This window comes from Macaca thibetana, chromosome 12, assembly GCF_024542745.1.
Source record: "Macaca thibetana thibetana isolate TM-01 chromosome 12, ASM2454274v1, whole genome shotgun sequence".
Taxonomy (NCBI): domain Eukaryota; kingdom Metazoa; phylum Chordata; class Mammalia; order Primates; family Cercopithecidae; genus Macaca; species Macaca thibetana.
In genome coordinates, this window is record NC_065589.1 from 88,658,038 (window position 1) to 88,679,880 (window position 21,843).

Here is a 21,843-nt window from a genome sequence, read left to right on the forward strand (position 1 = left end):
CATTAGCCTGAATCACTATATTCCATTTTAGAAATTATTAACTAGGCATTTCAATTTAAACCTTGCCCTTAATTTGGAATGCCTGTTATGTGGGGCCTGGCACTCTACCAGAGACTGCCAGGCATATCAGGCATATTTTAACAGGCATACATGTATATTTTTTGTAGAGAAATAATTTAACAATTTAAAAATTATATTAATAATTGGAGATAGTATATTTGAAAAGTTACTATGATTATAATAATTTCTGCTTAGATGTTATTCAGAAAATTGAACCAGAAAAAAGTCTAATATTCCAGACAAAATAGGATTCTTATCTCAGTGGTTTACCCAGTTGAGTACCAAAAGGACCTTGTAGTCAAGAAGTACCACTGCAGAGTGCTAAGTTAACTAGAAGGAATTTCACTGTAGATTTCCCTAATAATAAGTGTTAGGACATTAAAACTTTAAACAACCACAACCAAATTCCAAGTTAAAATTACTATTACTACAAAGAGCTTTTACTAAGAAAATAAATTTGACCATTGTGAAACTAATTCTATAATTACAGTAAAAAAGACTTGTGGTTTTATTATTTGCTTAAAGGACATTTTCCAGGATTTCTGAATTCAAAATTAAATTCTAAAAGCATTATTTAAATAGAACCATACTTTAAATAAAATGCTTTGCCAACACAGTAACTTTGCATTTCTTTCCGTGCTTAATAGGAGATTCTAAATGAAATGAGTCCTATTGATTTGAAATTTAAATTGGCCCCTGTGGTCTCATGAATGAGCTGGAAGCCAAGAATATCTCTGACGTGAATGCAGTAATCTTCACTGATGGGCATGGTTTCTAATTGTCTGGATTGGGAAAGCCCTGTGGTGTTCCTGATGATCACTAAGTAGGTTAGGCTAGGACCACTTTCAAAAGACCAGTCTGTGGCTCTGGTCTTCATAAACTGTATTGATTATTTAAAATATCTCTACCATTAACCATTTGGATTGCCCCACATAATCTGTTCTTTTAATTCCAAACAAAGCAAGGAGCTTATTTAATCAACTAGACTTGTAGGTGTGCTAGGAAGTTTTATATGTGGATGACACTGGATTCTTTCTCTAAGCCACAATTCATGTGGATTCAGTCTTTTGGTATTCTGTATTTGTCACTAATCCTAATAGATATATGCATTTTTATATATTAATTCCTTAAAGATTTCTAACGAAGTACCAAGTAAATACCTAATGTGTAAACACTAAAAAAAAACCCCATAAATTTAGACATAGTGGAAATATAAGAGATAAAGTTGCCAAATCAAGAGGAAACTTGCTTCTTCTGGTTATATTTGTTACTTATTCCAGCAGTTTAACTTCTAGTAATTTACATATTAAGAATGGGCAAACATTTACTTTAAAAATATTCATTGTTGGCCGGGCGCGGTGGCTCAAGCCTGTAATCCCAGCACTTTGGGAGGCTGAGACAGGCGGATCACGAGGTCAGGAGATCGAGACCATCCTGGTTAACACGGTGAAACCCCGTCTCTACTAAAAAATACAAAAAACTAGCTGGGCGAGGTGGAGGGTGCCTATAGTCCCAGCTACTCAGGAGGCTGAGGCAGGAGAATGGCGTAAACCCGGGAGGCGGAGCTTGCAGTGAGCTGAGATCTGGCCACTGCACTCCAGCCTGGGCGACAGAGCGAGACTCTGTCTCAAAAAAAAAAAAAAAATTCATTGTTTTGCTGTTTATAACAGATTTACATAACTGAGAATCTAGTAATGAGGGTTTGGATAAATAATTTTGATTAATCCATATATTATGTATTATAATTAATGAAGCATAAATATAACTTCTAACAAAAAATGTTCAACGTATATAAGTTGTTTTTTCCTCTACCTAGAGGAACAACAAAGGGCCATTACAGAGACGGGTCCCAGGAGTCTATTGTATTTAATATCCTTGGTGTTTTGGCAGTGTAAAAACTCACCTATATAACAGGAAAGTTGCTTGTGAGAGAAAAGTGGATTTTATTTTTCCAGAAAGCAGAAAATTCCCCAGCCCCTGAAAAGGGGAGAAAACACATTTGGAACAATATAAAAGAATTACAATGCCTTTGTAATAATGACATTATTTCAGATAATTGGTTAGGGCTAAGGAGTTGAAAATCCTAAGCTGGAAGAAAATTAGATAGTTCTGCTCATTTGTCAATAAATTTGAGTTATGATGAAATGTATATTAATAATGCCTTTTGCTGTCAAATCGTGACTCCATTCTTTTTTATCTTCAACAGTTGTTGAACAAAAGATTATACCCCCACATCTTCTTTAATGCTACCACATAGAAGTAAATCAAGTCAAGTAAATGAGCAATTAGGATGCAGTTGAAAAGTAGGGTATAGAATGAAAATGTACAAGAGAACATATAGGAAGTCTTCTGAAAATACTTGTAGGAGCTCATAATAGTTTTTCTGAGTGAAGTGACTTTTATGCTGAGCAGAAGTTAGCTAGAGTAAAAGAAGACTAGTGGGAAAATGTAGTTTTTCCTGCCAGAAGGATCACAGTTTGTCCCCGCAGAGAATTAACAGTATGATGCTGTCTAACCAAAAATGAGAAATTTAGTATCATTGGAAGAGTTAAGCAGCATCCTGAAATTTATCTCAAAGGGCAACTGGGTGTGAGTTAAGGAAGCAGGTGGAAAATGAATCACTCTGGCTGTTATATGGAAAAGGAATTGGAGTGGAGAGAAGATTGGAGGATGCAAGGTATATTATAATAAACCAAGCATAAAATGTTGATTGCCCAAATCTGTGTAGTGAGAATGGAGAGATATACACAAAGTCCAGGAATATTTTGGAGTTAGAAACAACAAACTGTAGTGATTGCTAGAAAGTTTGTAATTGAGAAGAATGATGGCAAGTTTTCTGATGCAAATAAGTAGTTACTGCCTTTGTCCGAAATGGGTACCCCACAAAACTCTTGATGTAGTGGAGGTTAGATGATCAGAACTAAAATCCACATCAGCTATTCAACATTGCTCTCTCCATCATATTTACAGCTTAAAATTTCTGTAGTATTGATAATACTTTCAGTTCCAATTTAGTTTAAAGGTTGTCTATTGATTTCATAGACAAAGGAGTTATCTTGGTGGATGCTATGTGAATTTATAATGAACTTACAGGGTGTCTAATGCTATTGCATCCTATAGTTTTTCATAAGGCAGGTAGAAAGAAATTATCAATGTAATAGTAAAACGTGAGTTCAAAAAATTTTTGAGACTAGCCTAAGGAATCATATCTCTCACATTATTTGAATGAACAAAGTATTTTATTTCTCTGTTATGGCAAAGAAAATCTTATGGGGATCTTCTAGAACGTCAATTGTAAAGGAGATAGAATGGAACGTTTTAACATCATATAAAAGGGAAAAGAAAAAAAAGTCATCCATGAGGAAACATAACAGAGTTCAAAAGGAATATAAACGACTGCCTGTGTGATTGACAACTTCAACATAATGAACTCAGCTGTCTGTGAAGCTTTGCAAGTTACTACAATTGTAGAAATAGGCCAGTTTGATATAATCTTCCATGATTAGTATCCAAGCAAAGGCACTGGATTATTTTCATTTGTTAAAACAAAAGCCTAGTCTCAAATGAAGCATGAGCTGCCACTTGCAGATTTAGTAGAACAACTATCATTTTCTCTTAACAGGGAGAAATAGCCATCATTTTAATTTGTCTAGGAGGAGGGATAAGCTGCCAACTCCCTTTACAATAGCAGGAGCTGTGCATTTATAACTGCTGTTAGTCGTTGCTCAACTGATATTTTGAAACATTTTTCACCATTTCTTTTATAGTTAAACAGGTATAAAGAATTCATTGCTATTTCAAGTGAATTAAAAGTTAATATAAAATAGGGGAAAGACAAGTCATTGAAAATGTTTTGCACAATTGAAGATGTGCAATTTGTTTTTGCTTTCATCAATTATTTTGTTCAACAAATGGCAAATGAGAAACATTATTTCAAACCCAATAATGTAATTGAATTTCCTACCTTCAAAGAATAAAGCTTTCTAGATAAAACAGTTATACATGTTCTTTAATGCAGGACTAGAATCCCTGGCTACAGAATCGCTTTGTATAATCAATAAAATAACTGTTTTAATAATTCATATTTCTTCTATGAAATGAACACGTATCTATTAGAAAATATTTATATATTTTTTACATGTATGTATACAGTTATTTATATATAGTTACAAATACAACTATAACTCCAATATCAGTGATAATCACTGAAAATTCTTGTATTTATTTTCTAACCTCTAGGTTTCCTTAGGCTCTACTGAGTCACAGGTGCAGAGCTAAGGAGGTCCTGGCAATACAGAAAGGAAAAGACGGGGCTCCTAGAAATCTTTCCTTATTTGGGGGGAAGGTAGGCTCATAAAAAGGTCATTATAAAGTCATGTGACATTTGAAAACCAAGGTAACTCTACAGAAGCATTCTACAGAAGCATTGAGAATGAAGTGATTAATTCTACTTAGGAAAAGGAGATACAATGTGTAGGGAAGCTTCCAAGAGGCATACACCTATGGGCTTTTTGTATTACTACAAAACATTCGGATAACTGAAAGCAGTGAGAATACGTATATAAGATAGATTTCTTATTCTTCATTCATTTGCTTTTATCACATAACAAAACTGATGGCTTTTCAGCATTTGCCTTTAGGATTGAGTTAAATATCATTTCATAACTTTGCTTAATTTCAACCAGTAACATTTCTCTGGGAAAGAGGAGGCACTGGTCACAGCTACTGGCAACATTGCAAACAGGGCAACCAGCTCAGATAGCCAGAAGAGAGATTCAAGTTCTGGAGAGATCTGTTGCTGGGTGAAAAACTAGAAGAGGTAGGTGTCTTACAAAGAGGCTCCTCAACTTGTTGGTTTGAGCATTCAGTGCATAGACAAATGGGTCCCATAAAGATTATTTTTTAAAATTTCATTTTAAAACCATGCAGGAGGGCTTTATAGACCACATATCATGTCTTTTTAACAGCTTACCTGGTTAGATACTCAGTTTTTTATGTGGAGTAGCAAGGGGCAGAATTGGTTTCCATTTTACAGATAGACGTTGCTGAGGAGACTGAGATTCAAGAATTTATCAAAACTAGGGAACTCTTGTAAAAACCAAGCTTTGAACATTCTGGCCTCAAGGTCAGCATTTATGTTTGTTATTTTTAGGCTCAGCAGAGGTAGAAAACACAATCTCTCTGCCTCTTATAAAACATATGTACTTAATGACAACCTCAGTTCTTTTTTCCTTCAGTTTTTCCTTTTTACTTTTTTGAGATAAAAGAAAAGGTCATAAGGGTATATAAAGATACAGAGGCTAAGTGTGTCTGGATTGCTATCCATGTGTGAGAAGCATGGTATTTTGAATGCCAGAGGTAATCGCTTCAAATATTTTCCATAAATTATTCAACCCAGTACAACAGCATTCAAGCCTGAAATAGATCACATGGAGACAGCACATTGCTATTCAAATTATTCAAACCAGTCAAATGAATTTATTCCTTAATGAAGATTGCCTTGGGCATTTGCTTCCAGAGCTCTTGTGTCTTTCACAAATAACACATTTACAGTTTTCTATTTCTGTAGCAAGAAGTGGCTATCAGCTTATTCCAAGAGCTAGATGTATGGGGTTGTGGAGAAAAAAAGTTTAAAAAACCATTTAAAATTAGTACTCACTACTCTGAGACAGATGCCCACATGTAATATATCCTAGTTAATAAACTCACATATCAAAACTACATTAAATAGTATATTAACATTACTTTGTCAAAATTAGATAGCTTTAGCTTCCTCTGAACTAGCTCCCTAGAAATTTATTTTCATGAAAATTTCATGACAGGCACAGTGCCTCACACCTGTCATCCTAGCACTTTGGAAGGCTGAGGTAGAACTCATGACTAGGAGTTTGAGACCAGCCTGAGCAATATGGCAAGACCCTGTCTCTACATTAAAAAAAAAAAAAAAATTGTGGGCATGGTGGCATACACCTGTGTTCCCAGCTACTCGTGAGGCTAACGTGGGAGGATGGCTTGAGCCCAGGAGTTGGAGACTGCAGTGAGCTATGATAATTCTACCGCACTCCAAACAAGTCAACTTGTTACTTGCAATGAAGAGTGCTTTTGATAGAATATAGGGGAACAGTTTAAAAAAAAAAAAAAAAAAAAAAGGTAGTTACTGAATAGATTTTTTTCAGTGGAGATTATTTCAGATGATAATCTTTTCAACTTGTTGCCACATATTTCCCCCTTCTCTAAAGCTTGTATTACTTTTATCTCATGTATAGCCACTGCCTTGATTAAATTTTTATTTTGCATAGCATTTTAATAAGAATATGGCATAATATTGTAAAGGGGATGTTATAAAGGGAATATTTATAATAAGCTGTAAGTTTTTTTTTGAAGTCCTCATGATGTTTATAAACATACGAAACAGTGTCCAGGCATATTAATTACTCCAGGTCTACTCCTTCTATATCTTTTGTCCTTATCACTCTTCCAGCTGAGACTAGGGAAATCATAAATTGTGAATGAAAATTAAGTTGTACTACAATTCCTTTGAATTTACATGATATCAAAGGGGATTTAAAAATAGTAGAAACTTATTAATGTGAGGAAGGGTTATGTTGTTTAAATTTAGAATATGATTCATTTTGTTATTTGAACCTGTACAGTTTCAGGTTCATGATATTGGACAGCATAATGGAACCCACTGTAAACTTGGGTTTAGAATAAACTATGAATTTTTGATCCATGGCGTAGCATGGTCTGAGTGAAATGTTAATATCCTATTAAGATCTGTTTCAGAGATTTCTGGAAGAAAGTGCTGAATGGCCAAATCACTGGTCCCTGGATAATCAGAAGGAGCAGGGGAGGAGCATTATCAAGCTGGGAATCAGAGAAGCTTCTCTTAGTTAACCACAGCCTAGTCAGTTAAGAGAGAAAAGAGAAATCAGCTGTATATAAATTAGGGAGCAAGGTGATTACTATCTGTCTGTTTTACCATATTTAGCTTTGGCCAACAGGTAAAGGAACATGAGAACACATACTCGTTTCATTGCCTTTGTGGTTCTCCCCTTCCCTGGCTGTGGAAGAAGGCATTGCAAATTTGACTGGTCTCAGTTCCCAAACATTCCTTGAGAGTGTTATACTAACGAATGGATTTCCTGGACTAGACAATCAGGAATGGAGGCTTTAGTCTCTCCAGCACTTTCTGCTCCCTTGTGGTTAGAAAACATGTGCTGGTCATTCTCTATTTAAAATGCATTTTTAAAATTTACTAGCCTGGGTTCCTAGATGAGATTGTGTCTCCTTGCTTTGAGGATGGGTGCATATCATCTGCCATTTGGTGCCATATCAATAGCCATTTGGCTATTATTTTCTTGTGTGTATAGGACTTCCACTGGGAACTAACTGGCTGATGTCTTAGTCTATTTAATGTTTCCATAAAGAAATACTCGAGGCTGGGTAATTTATAAAGAAAAGAGGTTTAGCTTTTCTTGGCTTATGGTTCTGTGGGCTGTACCAGAGCATCACACCAGAATATTTCTGGTGAGGGCCTCAGGCTGTTTTCGACCACGGCAGAAGGTGAAAGGGAGCCATTCGATACAGAGATCACATGAGAGAGAGAAAGCAAGAGGCAGAGGTGTGGTGCCAGGCCCTTTTTAACAACCAGCTCTCTCAGGAACGAACAGAGTGAGAACTCACTCACACCCCTCCCCTAGGAAGGACATTCATCCATTCTTGAGGGATACACCCCCATGACCCAAACACCTCCCATTAGGCTCTACCTCCAACACTGCGATCAAATTTCAAGATGAAGTTTGAGGGGACAAACATCCCAACTATAGCAGCTTGGATATGAAGTGGGTTGCAGTATAAGAAATTCACCATGTCTTCTGTCTCCAAAATGTGAAAAACTAGATGTCCAGAGAAACCAAACTGGCAAAAGCAAAGCGCATTCAAAAACCCAAAACACTGATAACCATGTAAAAAACTGATAAATTTGACTATATTTTTTAAATAACTTTAATGAACAACATTCTAAAGAATAAAATTTCAGGCTGGGCATGGTGGCTCACGCCTGTAATCCCAGCACTTTGTGAGGATGACGTGGGTAGCTCACCTGAGGTCAGGAGTTCAAGACCAGCCTGACCAATATGGTGAAACCCTGTCTCTACTAATACAAAAATTAGCCTGGCATGGTGGCAAACACCTGTAGTCCCAACTACTTGGGAGGTTGAGGCAGGAGAATCACTTGAGCCCAGGAGGCAAAGGTTGTAGTGAGCCAAGATTGCGCCATTGCACTCCAGCCTGGGTGACAGAGCTAGACTCATCTCAACAAAAAGAAAAAAAGAATCAAATTGCAAACCACAAACTGGGTAGAAACACTTTCAACACGTATAGCCAACAAAGTACTAGTACAAAGAATGTATAAGGAATACCTTAAAGTCAGTAAGGAAAAGACAAAATACAAATAAAACATGAACAAAATTATGAGCAGTCTTTTAAGAGAGGGAGAAATATTGATAGTCTGAAAAATAATTGATGCTTAATGTCATGAACAAGATGACTGCACAGAAGCACATCAATTGCATTTACAGACAGAATTGATACAACCATTTTTAAAAAGACCATTTTCTCATTACACTTTTAAAACCTGACAATACCACTGTGGGAGAAAATATTGAAGCAAGGAGGACTTTGTGGGTAGTAATGCTGGCATAACTTTACAAAAACATTGGGCACTATCTTGTGAAATCAAACATATTCAGCAATTCCACCTGTAGGTATATGCTATGGAATGATTGATTAAAATACAGATTTTGATTCAGCAGTTGTAGGGTGGGGCATTTTTTAACAAGATCCAGGTGATGCTGATGTTGCTAGTCCCTGGACTACACACTTTCAGTACCACGCCCCAGAGAATCTCTGGTAGCTATGCACCAGAAAACATGAAAAATAATGATCACAGCAGCATCATTTACAACATAGTTTGAGACAATGCAAATATCCATAATTGGTAGCACGGAAAAATAAATTATGATACAGTAACACCGTAGAACATTACATGCCAGTGAAAATGAATCAGTGTGGATGAGTATCAAAAATATTGAGCAAAAAATAAATCTCAGTGCAATATATAAGTCCAGTTATATAAAAGATCAAAAGCAAGCAAACATATGCATGACAAACTCAATAAGGAAAGAAAGCAAAAGAAAGTTTATTACAATCTTCAAGATAGCACTTAACCCTAGCAGCAGGATGATCAACATGATACAATTAAGATGCAGACAAGGTGCTTTTAAGGTACAATCAGTACCTAGTTTTTAAAACAGCATGCTGGGTACAAATTTAAACTGCATTTTATCATATGAATGTTTTTATAATAGAAAACAGAAGTGCTATGCACTATGCTCCTCTTAAAAATATAATATAAACAAATACAAGTGTATAAAATAGGAAAGTGAGGTTAACAACATATAAAGTGAAAAGCAAAATGTATGAAATTATATCTTGTATGACAATTGATAAAATTTGAAGGGAAAACTTAAAAAGCTAATTTTGAAAGGAAGATTCTTCCAAGGGAATATCAAATTTACAGCTCTCTGGTATTCTAATTTGATTCAATGATTGTCTTTAAATGTACAGGAGTACATTGTTAGCAGTATATCCCTTAAACTCTTCTATAAGACTTTTGGTAGAAAATACAAATCAAATATCAGTAGTATTCCTGTGTAGGAGTTTAAATTGCAGTAATGTGATATTGTTGATTAAGGTCATTTATGTAAGTTCTGGAAACCAGATAAGCGGGACAGGCTTCAGAATATATTAAAATTAAAGAGTGCTCCATCAAAATAAAAGTGCACTTCATATCCGCATAGAGTTGGGCCCAAGGATGACCAATAAGAGGTTTCGTCAGGGAAGTGAATTAGTCCCCCTCTGGCACCAAATCTGTGTTTAACTGCAAATCCCCAACTTGGATCATAGCAGACAAATTTTATCTTAGAAACAAAAACTCAGAACAGGTGTTACCAGTTAACCTCCAAGACCAGAGGGACCTCGTATTAGTCCGTTTCCATACTACTATAAGGAACTCCCCAAGACTGGGTAATTTGCAAAGGAAAGAGGTTTAGTTGACTTACAGTTCAGCATTCTGGGCATGCATCAGGAAACTTTCAATCATGGTGGAAGGCAAAGGCAGCTTTCACAAGACGACAGGAGGGAGAAATGCCATACGAAGGAGGAAGAGCCCCTTATAAAACCGTCGATCTCATGAGAACTCACTCACTATTACAGGATACTGATAGTGAGAACAGCATGGGAGAAACTACCCCCATGATTCAATTACCTCCACCTGGTCCCTTCCTTGACCTGTGGGGATTATAGGGATTACAATTCAAGATGAGATCTAGGTGGGGAGACAAAGCCTAACCATATCAGACCTTTAGAAATAATCCAGCAGAAAGCATCAAATTTGCATCCATAGGAACTCCTGATGGACAAATCAAAATGACTTAGTTGCAAAATGTGCCCTCAACACCTGAAAAATTTAACTTATTAGAAGAGAATTAGTTGATACTAATTTTTATGTGTTAGACAATGCTTTTAAAAAATGAATTTTGTTTTTGTCCTTCCCTCTTACTAGCTTCAGATAGCAGACTGTTTTGATTCTTAAGGTCAGTTCTTGTTTAAGATAATAAGACTAAGCTCGATTTTATCTTTTTAAGTATAAAAAGGGATATAGATTCTGGCTTATTAGAAGTAGAGATCAGAATTTTAGATTCCTTTTTTTTTTCCAAAGGAACTGAAAAATTGTTATGTAACAAGACAGGGCTGTTTTAGAAAATATTCATATTGATGTTGGCAGAAATTACCGGTTCTCCTAGGAGATTATATACATATATATATACATATATATATATATGTAGAATTTCCAGATGTAGCAAATGAAAATATAGAATTCCCAGTTAAATTTGGATTTCACATCAACAAGTAATAATTTATTTGTATAACTATGTTCCAAGTATCGAATGTTACATGAAACATACATACATTAAAATATTATTTGTTGTTGATCTCACATTCAGATTTAAATTTTTTTTTTTTTTTGCAGAAATTCCCTTCTATATAAAGTAATCATATTTTGAAGTTCAGTGATTTTAGAATTAAAGGATTCAATGTTGGAAAAACCTGTGCATTTATTACAGCGGCCAGAAGGGCAATACCAGACCGGGCCAACCAGGGCAGACAGAAAATGAGAACAAGCAATTTTTATCAGACTAGTTTTTCTCAGTTGTCCACAAGAATCACCAGAGATCTTGTTAAAATGTAGATTCTGATACTGTGGGCCTGGAATGGGGCTGTAGACTGTGCCTGCCTAATAAGCACAGGTGATGACAATACACACTGAATAGAAGGGGATGAGCACAGTGGTTCTCCAAATTTAGTGCACTTGTAGAATCACCTGGTAACATAGCTTCCTGGGCCCTGCCCTCGGAGTGTGGGTCTAATAAGTTCCCAGGTGGTGCTCATTTTGCTAATGTGAGAACACAGAATCAGTGAATGAGTTACCCTCACAGCTGATCTCTATATGCCTAAGCTAGTTATATACCATATTGAAAGAGTAAAATTAAAAAATGAAATATAAGCTTGATTATACATAATTAAATAAAAGTATCTAGTTTTAAAAATGAGTTACAATGCATGAGGTGATGGATGCCTCAATTACTCTTTTTTGTGACATACATTGTATGACTATGTTAAAGCATCACACGTACCCCATAAATATATACAATTATTATGTATCCATAATAATTAAAATTAAAAAAAGAAAAAAGGTTAAAAGAAAAATCTAAATACCTATAATTGGGGGGGCGGAATACATGATTAATATAAGTAAAAAGGACAAGTACAAATGATATAACTCAGTTCCTAGATTGTAGTACCCCAGTAGCAGTAGTAGCAAGATCTATCCCATTCCAAGGCCTCACCTCATTTACCTTAACATATTCTAGTCTATTTGAGGGCCTTAATCTGGAGGAACCCGATCTAGTTCTTTTAATGTGGAAGTGGTGGAGAATTCTGGTAACAGAGCTTAAGATGGCTTTGAATAATCATTTCACATTGAGAACAGGAGCAAAGTTTTCTGTTTGGGATGACCATGAAAACTGGTGGTATTTTCCTCTCCTGAGAGGAGGCCCTCATCATTTTTTAGGCATAGGTTTAGGTTCAGGGATAAGGATGTTCCTGCTCAAACTGGCTCCGGCTCTCTAATATGAAGATTTTCTTACTTTCTCACTGAGCCACTCACACAGGCAACTAAGATGCGCCAAGGTTTGGCCTCATGGAGATGAGATGATAGAGATTCCAGCTACAGTGAAACAGTGCCACTGCATGCAGATCTCAGGGAAGAATGAAGGCTGGATCTCTCATGAACAAACAGAAAAGAAAACGAGGCAAACTTTTTAACAGGGTGAGACCTCTTACAGATAAGGTTGTCTCTTCATTGAAAAACACATACTACTTCCGGAGCTTCTCAGGACCATCTCCAGACCACTGTGGTGAGGCAGAAGAATTTCCACCTATTATAAATAGACCCACTGGCTGGTGCCAAGCAACCACACTCCTGCCGGTAAGCATCTGGTCCTGGAGGCTCTCAGTTATAATCAGTGACCTCATCTTCTGCTCTGTGCGCCAGGACCACTCTTTCTATTTCCACTTTTCTGATTTAGAGGCAAGATTGGCCCACTGGTTTTCCGTATTTTCTCTGCAACCTACTTCCCTTGTAGCCACCTAAATTTAACCTCTTAAACCTGGAACTTGGAGACAAATGATTCCTTCTTTTCAGGAAAACCATGGACTCCTCATGTAAATCAACCTACCCTATCCCCATAGACCAAAGCTTCATAAAAGAGGTGGAGGTAGCATTTGCCAACTAATTCACAAGAAACTTCTCAAAATTAGTAATTTAAATATATCACAATATAAATATACAAAATTGCCACATGTTGTATTGGTGAATATCCTCCAGTGGACAAAGTTGAGATTTTATCTAGTAAAAAAATAATAAAACAAAATTATACCCTTTATATGTAATTTTAAAATTATTAGAAACAAGACATAGTTGAGGCTATTAAAGACAATGAAATAATAAAAAAGAACCAAAATTTTAAACAAAATAATTTAAAAACTCTAAAAATATGTTCTAAAAAAACTTCAAGAGCATAAACCAAAAGACAAAAAATCAATTTCAACAAAATCGAGGAATTCCCATTGTAACAATACAGAAGAAACTAATACAAGGTGTGGGAAAACAGTCCAGTAGGTAGAGATAGGATGGGACTAAGATTTCTAAATATTGACCTTGCTATATTGTTTTTACTTTGGCATCATGTGAATGCATTATATATCCAAAATAAGATAGGCATTTAAAACGTTTTAAAATGAATCTTGTTTAATAAAAGAAACACTATTGACAAAGTTAATTGGCACCTGGGAGATGATACTTGCTGGGATGCTACAAAACTGTCTGACAAACTTCTAAAACTCAGAAATTTTGCTCATAGAAAGAAATCCTCCTTCCCCATTCTTATGGACATATGTCCATAAGAATATGTATGTTGCTTTTACCTAGAATAGTGCCTGAACACAGAAAATTATTGATGTTATTTGTTGAAGAAACTAATGGTAACAGGAAGTTGGAGATACTCTGGGTAACTATCACTGGAAGGGTGAATAGTTAAAATGCAGTGGATTCCCATTACTGAGGACTTTGCAACACAAAGATGCACACTTAGAAACAAGGAATTAATTTTAACCACATAAAGTTGTATGATAAAGAGAAGAAAAGTAGTAAGATGTATAACTCAATGCCATTCATGCTAATCCTAAATAAATTAACCCCAAATAATACACATTTTTCAGTAAAACATTCAAACAAAATATACATGTTAAACGAAATGCAATAGTTGTCTATGATGGTGGATAAAACAAACAAGTGAGCTATTTAAGGACCAAAATGTTAATGTGCAATAAACTGAGAAGTATGATTAACTCAACCCTCTTTACTCAAAGTTCAGGGGGAAAAACCTGGTAGGTTAAAGATGGACACAAATACTTTGCTAATCCTCTCCTTTTTTATTTTTATTTTTTAAAGACCAGGCAGTGAGGTGCAGTGGCACAATTACAGCTCACCGTAGCCTCAAGCTCCTGAGCTCCAGGAATCCTCCTGCCTTAGCCTCTCAAGTATCTAGGATGACAGGCAGAAGTCATTATGCTCAGCTGCTACTCCTTCCTTTGAAACATGAGGTTTATAATCTATCTCCTTGAATCTGAGTCATTTTAGAATTTCCGAGATGAGCTCATAAGAATTCTTGTAGCTCCTGTGCAGGCCCCTTGAAACATTTGCTCTAGGGGAAGCCAGGTTCCTTGAAAGTTATCTGAGTACCCCGAGATAACTATTCTGGGTCACAGATAAACATTTCAGTTGACCATCCTAGGTCAGCCAAGTCTTCCAGCCATTACATCAAAATGCCAGACAAGTAAGTAAAGCCATCTTGGATCCTGCAGAACAGCCCATTTGCCGGCTGAATACCACTGAGGGACTTTAGTTGATGGCTTCGGGATCAGAGAAATCATCTGGTCAAGTCCAGCCTAAGCTCCTTACGCACAGAATCCTGCCATATAGTAAAATGTTATTTTAAGCCACTAAGTTTTGGAGTAATTTGTTATATAGTAATAGAAAACTAGAACCAAGACAAACAACAGAACCTGACTACCACCAGTTTTAAAGACAAGGAGTCGGGGATTAAAAATACAAAGGACTAAAAGTCAAATATAAACAAAATGATGTTAATACATTTCAAAGCTGTTTCCCACTCTGAGTCAGATGCCTTCAAACCAAGGCTGCCACTGATATGTAGTTATACAGTTACATCCTTATTTAATTGTCCTTTTAGTCTCTGTGAGCAAGCCTCTTGTCTTTTCTACTTTTGGCTCTTGCCCCTAGTGCCATGTCCCAATTTAAAAGGCCAGAGGCAGAGGAAGATGTACTTCTTTAGTGAGTGCTCCTGAATCATCCCACTCATACCAGAATGATCAAGTGGGAGAAAATGGTCTTGTATTTCAAAAGGATCGGAGAAGTTAGTTATTTCATAAGAATATAGAAAGTGAAAAGTTGGAATTAGAAATAATTCTTTACAACTGCCAATTTAAATGAAAATATTTAATGCCTGTGAGTCAGTATCCCAGAATAATAATACAATAAAATACTTTTAGAAAGTAAACTCAAAACCAAAATTTCTAAATTACTTTCTTGCCTTAAGAGTCCTAGACCTTTGGTCTTAGACCCCTGTGAATTCCATAAATGGGAACCAAAGCTTCCATGAATGCCAAATTTGTGTGAATCAAGTTGTGCATATATGTATATACCTAGGAATAATTTCACAGACTTTATCAGTTTTTCAGTTTGTTATCCCTGCCCCAGGTTAAGAAACATCACCTTAAAGAAATCCAGAAATATAGGCTTATATAAATGAATTTGCCATTTTATTATGCACAATAATGTAACATATCTGTTACTTATCAATAACATTTTAAATAATGGCTTTTAAACATAATACAATAGATACATATATATCTATCAAATATTTGGTCCTTAGCCAGTGCTTCCTTATTTTTCCAGATATTTTTAATATTATTATTTGCAATTCAGTAAGTCTTCAGTGTGTCTCAGATACAGTTTCAATATCTTTACATACTTTATTTCATTAATACTCACAAATGTTCTCTGTGGCAAATATTAAAATTCCTACTTTGCAGAGGTAGAAACTAGAGCATAAAGATATTAGGTAACTTGTCCAAGGTTACACTGCTAGTATTGAATTATGACTTTATTTCTGTATTAATACATGCTTGATCAAAAAAGTTAAGTTTAATTTTTTTTTTCTGTTAAAGTCTTCATTTACAGACAAAAGGATGAAAAGGAATAGCAGTTATTGGTTATATTTGAATAAACGGCATTTTTAAAAGATGGTAGAATGCAAATCGTTGGAAGCAGCTATGGATATAGGGATCACTTGACAAAGATTATAGGATAGGAGAAAGAAAGATAATGAGTCACATGACCAAAGCTCCACCTGCGAAAGACAGCTACTATTGTTCCAAATCTTAGTTCATCTGGGTTTAGTGTCCATCATGATGTAGCCAGGCTGACCCCTGAATTACAACACCATGGTCTCTTTTTCCTCCTGTGCCTCCACTCCTCCCTGTTCTATTTCCCTTAACTGCCTGCTGCAGATCCTTGTATCCCCTCTCATCTTTCCATTTTCCTGGGCAACTCAGCAAAGTACCCTTATGATGCCAGTTGCTAACACATTTCCCAAGATGTTTCCTATGTATTGCCTTTCCCACCTATATTTGAAGATTTTCCAGAATTAGGTCAATAAATAAAAAATCTGAACAAGCAACTCTTATTGGAAAAGTTACTACAGGGTGAAAAGAAGATCTTTTCAATGTTACTGTCCCTAGGAGTCAGATTTGGGATAAAGTTCATTGTCAATGAGCATTTTGGATGATTAGGTTTTTACAGAGAAAGATTTGGCTGTCAATACCAGAATAAGATGGCATCTGAAAGTAGAAAAAATAAAGAGCCTTCTTCAGCCTGTCTGGTCCATGTGTAAGGCAGGCTAGAGTGGTCCCTGAAGATGATTAAGAAGGCCTGGGAGTGTGAGAATGGAGAAGGTCAGTCATGGAGGACATCAGTGACTCTACAATAAAGCACAACTTTTATGCTATCATTCATGTACATCATGCATTGGAAATTTTTCCTACACAGCCACCACCCTTTACTACTCTTTACTGACAGCAATGGAAGAAAAAGACTTCTGTGGGCACAATGTAGTCCCTAACAAAAATAAACATTTCTGGGCAACATCCCTACTGAATACATACTCAGAAGACTGATAAGAAGCCCATCGATTAATTGCTTACTTTTTCTGTTTACTTCCATGTTAATAATACATAAGGACTCTAAACATGGGAAAGTATAATGGAAGAAAATAGAACTTAGCAAATGTAATGTCTTAGTAGGTGGTTCTTTAGCCCATTAATACAGACTTCCAAGTTTCCTTATTTTCCCTTGACAATGAATAAATGATATTTTATTGGTAAGCCATTAACTTTAACTTCAAAAGATAAATATGTTCTGATTGTACACTTTAATCATTTGGCAGAGTAAAACCAAACCTTGGCAAATAGCTACCCTTAAAAATGTCCATTTTTAAAGAGTCAGATCCACAGTATCAACAGAAACAATAGTCTGTTATTACATAAGTTACTCAAAATTAGGACTCATGATATATGAGGGAAATATATATACACACATAATATATATAATATATAGGGATATATATATCAGCACTTAGTTTTAGTTTTTCTTTTATGTCTGCTATAACTAAAGTCAAATAAGATTACATTTTTTATGAAGTGAAAGTTTAGATTACTATATATAAAAAAGATGAAAAAATAACAACTACAAAATAAATCAAAATATGTTACTGAATGAAAAGAGTAATATTTCTAGTTCAATATAATGCTTATTGTTAATGCTCAATTTAACTGATATTTCTAGAATAAAGTATCATCAAAGCAACATTTCAGTTAAAATGGGATCACATTATTAACAATTTTTTTGTTTGTTTTTCAGACAGAGTCTTGCTTTGTCACCCAGGCTGGAGTACAGTTGTGTGATCTCAGCTCACTGCAACTTCTGCCTCCTGGGTTCAAGCGATTCTCCTGCCTCAGCCTCCCATGTAGCTGGGATTACAGGCACGTGCCACCATGCCCAGCTAATTTTTTATGTTTAGTGGAGACAGAGTTTCACCATGTTTTCCAGACTGGTCTTTTACTGATGATCTCAAGTGATCCACCTACTTCGGCCTCCCAAAATGCTGGGATTACAGGTGTAAGCCACTATCCCTGGGCTATATTAAGGATTGATCAAAAGTAATGCTAGTCATTTCTTCCAGTAACATTCACTATAGAATTATTCAGTAATTTGTATACTCATTTGTTTGAATTATGTATTAGTATTCATTTTCCCTATGCTTTTAAATGAGAAACAAAAGCTCTTGTTGTTCAAATGTCCATATACATTTATTTTATGTACTTTTAACTTCTCAGGTTCCTAGTCTCTTAATTTCCCCATACTTTACACAGATAAGTTGTTTAAAAATAAACAATTAACATGGGTTATGTGTGGTTTCCATTGAGTTTTTATTTTTTTAATGTACCTCACTTGTACTTAAGTAAACAAAAACTGTGGTAAAAAGAAATAGCTCTATTGAGCCTTCATTTTCAACTTTACCAGTATAATGAATATTCAATTAGTCTTTACTTACCAGTTCATTGGATGATTATCATATGATATATATGTGTGTGTGTGTGTGTATACTTAAAATACAGATAAAATGTAGAGGCATGTACAACGATGTTTAACCATTGGGTGATTCCATGAATAACTGAATCCACTAATCTTGGCCCTTTTCTATTTTTTAGATTATATTTTAATCTAATTTAATCTAATGATTACTTTTTTTTTTTTTTGAGAGATGTAGTTTCATTCTGTTACCCAGACTGGAGTGCAATGGCACGATCTTGGCTCACTGCAACCTCTGCCTCCTAGGTTCAAGCGATTCTCCTGCCTCAGCTTCCTAAGTAGCTGGGATTACAGGCGTATGACACCATGCCTGGCTAATTTGTGTATTTTAGTAGAGATGGGGTTTTACTATGTTGGCCAGGTTGGTCTTGAACTCCTGACCTCTGGTGATCCACTGGCCTGGGCCTCCCAAAGTGCTGGGATTACAGGTGTGAGCCACTGCGCCCAGCCTAATCTAATAATTTCTAAATTTCTTTAAGCTAGCATATCCTGTGGTTTAATCTGTGAAATTACTAATTCATCACTCCTTTCTTCTTTCTAATGGTATACCATGAACTAAATTGCATTGTAATATTCATTAAGTTTTTTAAGGTGTTTTGGAATATTTAAATTCCTGTAGAAATGTTTGTAGATACTTTGAGGTGTCATAAGCTTTAAACTTAGAAACATTAGCATTCATTTAGAACTTGAGTTTTTATTATCATAAAGCCAGGGATAATCAATCACACAAATTAATAAGAAAGTGAGAGCAAACGCATTTCCAAAAAAAATTTCAAAACTCAGTGATATAATTTTATCTTCAAAGAGATAGCTTATTTTTAATTAGTTACCTCTTTTTGGGTAGTATTTTAAAGAGAGCATTTGTCTTGGGTATCAAGAAATTTATTGAGGTAGAGCAGTTATCTACAAACTGATAGTCCACAAAAGCCTAAATGACATATATAGATATTTAGATTTTGGTAGGACAAGAATCTGGATGAATAAGAGTCTATGTCCTGTTCAGTGTCAGAATGATTGTTATCCTTGGCAGTCCACTTAGTCCATTCTAGAGAGAGATACCTCCAGGGTCAGTGTGCTCGATGCCTTATAAGTAGAATGACTATGTAATTTATTGTTCAAAAATGAGGATGCTGTGGTGAGTGAATGGAGGTGCTATATATAATTATCTCTAAATAACAAGCATAAACCAGGAGTCCCAGGGAAACAGGGAGGTATAGCCATCTTCTTTCAAACATTCCTGTCCCATGGTTGAAAAGCTTTTTATTAGAAGATTCTTATGCTGAGTCAAAATCCATTTTCTTTCCATTTTAATACAGTCTATTAGAAAAAATATAATGTGATTTTATTCATTGATATATAAGTTTCTATGATGGTAGAATTTTAGAGTTAGAAAGTTTGAATAAGAAATCAAATCCAGCTTCTTATTCAATTCTCACTAGAACATCCCTAAAAGATCAACATCTAGCCTTTGAACATTTCTAGATATTACTAGATTTGTAGCTTACCGCACTAAAAATCAACCCATATACAGCGTTTTCTGGAAAGCTTATTGATCTAGAATTTAAAATTATATCTATTTTCTTATCTTCTCAATCTATACAAACGTATAAGCTCTTCCCCATAACAGCTCCTTTTAATAAAAACACTACACCATTCTTTTTTTTTTTTTTTTTTTTTTTTTTCTTAGAAGATGTCTCGCTTTGTCACTCATGCTTGAGTGCAGTGGCACAATCTCAGCTTACTACAACCTCCACCTCACAGGTTCAAGAGATTCTCCTGCGTCAGCCTCCTGAGTAGCTGAGACTACAGGTGCATGCCACCATACGCAGCTAATTTTTGTATTTTTAGTAGAGACGGAGTTTCACCATGTTGGTCAGGCTGCTCTCAAACTCCTGACCTCAATTGATCTGCCTGCCTTGACCTCCCAAAGTGCTGGGATTACAGGCATGAGCCACTGCGCCTGGTCCACCTATATTTTCAAGTCAAAGCTCCATTCCTTTCACTGTTATTTACATAACATAGGCAAAGGCTGAATGTGTTAAATGTGTCACCCAAATTTCATTTGTTGGGAAATTAATCCACAAATTTATATGCTGATTGGTGGGAGGCCTGTGGTAGTTAAATACGATTAAATAAAGTCATCAGGGTGAGACCCCCACATTGGTACTTGTGGCAAAAGAAGAAGAAAAGAGACCTGATCTGACAAGCATGTCGTTGCCCTCTGCCATGCTATGACACAGCAAGAAGGCCCTCAACAGAGGCCAACACTATGCTTTTGGACTTCCCAGAATCTCCATAACCATGAGCTAAATAAACTTCATTTCTTTATAATTTACCCACTCTCGGGTATTGTGTTATAGCAAAAGAAAATGGACTGAGACAGCTAATTTTATATTTAGTTATATTTAATTTTGTGTTCACTTTGAAAAATTGAAAACTTATTCAGGAACTTGGAATCTATATTCCTTAATTTGAATAAAAATTTTTGTTGAAAACATAATTAAATCATGCTAAAATGACAAAATTTTCTAAATTATTAAGTTGTACAAAATTCCTAGTTGACCACAATTTTCAGATGAATTGTTCTGTTTTTGTTAACAACAGAGATGTTACACTAAGAATGTGCAAAGTTTATAAAAACAATTAGAAAGTTAAAATGGCATAATACTAATTTTACTAATTTACTAATGAGAATTCTGACAGAATACCTTTCAGTAATAATAATAGTATCATTCTAACTTCATTTATCTTATTTTCAACCATATAAATTAGAAACATTTAACTGTTTGATTTTTTTTTTTTAGATGGAATCTCACTCAGTCGCTCAGTCTGGAGTGCAGTGGTGCAGTCTCAGCTCACTGCAACACCTGCTTCCAGGGTTCAAGTGATTCTACTGCCTCAGCCTCCTGAGTAGCTGGGATTACAGGCGTGTGCCACCATGCCCAGCTAATTTTTGTATTTTTAGTAGAGATAGAGTTTCACTATGTTGGTCAGTCTGGTCTCGAACTCCTGACCTTGTGATCTGGTTTGATACATTTTATCAGTGTCCCTGTGTGCTTAGAATATAACTTAATTCAGTGTGCAAATATTATATGTAATTTACAATTCACTTGCTGAACTGAAGTAACCAACAATAAGTCCTTCATTATTTTGAAACTTCAGTTAAATCAATTTGTAAAATATAACAATCATTTAATTTTGGTGCATGTTTCCTGCAATTAAAACATAAACATCTTTAGGCAATTGATATACAATTAGTACCTACCACACTGAGGATGTGTTAACGAATCATGTGTACGTGTGTGTATGTGTTCTTAAGTAGACCTTTCACACCAGATATTTCATAGCAAGGCAGTATCATCATG

The 21,843-nt window shown here is 35.5% G+C and overlaps 1 protein-coding gene across 7 annotated transcripts in view; it reads right to left on the reverse strand.

Annotated features, from left to right (window-relative positions):
* GALNT13 (polypeptide N-acetylgalactosaminyltransferase 13) overlaps positions 1 to 21,843 on the reverse strand; it is a 612,881-nt gene that overhangs the window by 118,336 nt on the left and 472,702 nt on the right. The window lies entirely within an intron of this gene.